At 34.0% G+C, this 1,549-nt stretch overlaps 1 non-coding gene across 1 annotated transcript; it reads right to left on the reverse strand.

Annotated features, from left to right (window-relative positions):
- Positions 1-989: 989 nt before the first annotated feature.
- Positions 990-1,096, reverse strand: LOC129404528 (U6 spliceosomal RNA). The gene has a single exon (XR_008629926.1). It is a non-coding gene; the product is annotated as a U6 spliceosomal RNA (small nuclear RNA).
- Positions 1,097-1,549: the final 453 nt, after the last annotated feature.

The raw sequence follows: 1,549 nt of genomic DNA on the forward strand, positions 1-1,549 counted from the left end.
CCAAATATTGCCAGGCGTGACTCATGAGCACAGAGCCAGGAATAACCCCTGAGAATTACTGTGTGTTTCGCCCAAACCAAAACAAACACACACCAAAAAAAAAAAAAAAAGTTTAGGGGTCAAAAAGGTAGCTTAAGTGGCTAGTTACATGCTTTGGGTGTGGGGGTCCCTAATTTGTCTCCTGGTACTACACACCCCCCAATTATCCAGCACCAAGTTGGCAGCCTACTGTACTGCCAAGTGTGTTCTCTTAAATTGCTCTTCCCCACAAAAGTATGATGTTTAGAGAAATTAATTTTTTTAATGGATTATCACAGTTAGCAAAATGGTACTGTAGAACTTTAAGATACAAGATTTTGAAATATATCATCCATTGATTTTCTGACACCAATAGTTCTATTTTATAATGTTCTAATTATACATGATCAGAAAATAGGCATTCTTTTTCTTTTTTAGAAGCATTTATTTTATATATAATGGTTCAGTGGCACATTTTTTCTCAAAGTAATGAAATGATCTTACCAAATGAAATAATTTTAAAGTTTTATTTCTCATAATAATAATTCTATTATATATTTTTGTTTATGACACAGCAAAGTAATTGTACTATACATGGAATACCCAAAGGCTTAAGGTATAATTAAGAGACCAAATTAGGATGTGAATTTGAAATCTAAGCACCCAAGAAGTATAGATTGAGAATTTCTATTTTTATTTATTTATTTTTTTGCTTTTTGGGTCACACCCAGCGATGCTCAGGGGTTACTCCTGGCTTTGCACGCAGGAATTACTCCTCGAAGTGCTTGGGGGACCATATGGGATGCCGGGGATCGAACCCGGGTCGGCCGCATGCAAGGCAAATGCCCTACCCGCTGTGCTATTGCTCCGGCCCCTAGGTTGAGAATTTCTAAGTTTAAATTTTATTAGCTAGATTCATTATTGCTAGCTACAAAAAAGTATCCGCTAATTGGAAGATTTTCTAGTAAGAACAGAATATGGAACACTTCACAAATTTGCGTGTCATTCTTGTGCAAGGGCCATGCTAATCTTCTCTGTATTGTTCCAGTTTTAGTATATGTACTGCCAAAGCGAGCACAACTGGAAGATTTTCTATGTCATGAAAGCAGTTTTCCTTGCAACTTTAGGTGGAGGTGATTTTTTTCTGAATATTCTTATGTCATATTAACAGAACCATGTACTAAACAACTTTCTGATTTATATATATGTTTATATATTTATATATAATATATAAGAGTTTGAAATCAGTGCTTAAGTGTTAAATTTATTCATATGGACTCTAACAATACTAAATATTGCATGACTTTCTCTCATTATTACTGAATTTGAACATTTTCTTTCTTATTTTTAACGTTCAGATTTATACTTCTAACTGTACACTGCCTACTGGGTATTTTGCGAATACCATAAGATAAACATGCTTTAACATAAAATAGCCTTTCATTGATAACTTATCCTTCTCTCTAATCATTACTACTTGAATTCTTATTTTAATGAACGACAGCCATTCACAGGAGAATATACAAACAAG

The sequence above is a fragment of the Sorex araneus genome, chromosome 4, assembly GCF_027595985.1.
Source record: "Sorex araneus isolate mSorAra2 chromosome 4, mSorAra2.pri, whole genome shotgun sequence".
In the NCBI taxonomy this organism is placed as follows: Eukaryota; Metazoa; Chordata; class Mammalia; order Eulipotyphla; family Soricidae; genus Sorex; species Sorex araneus.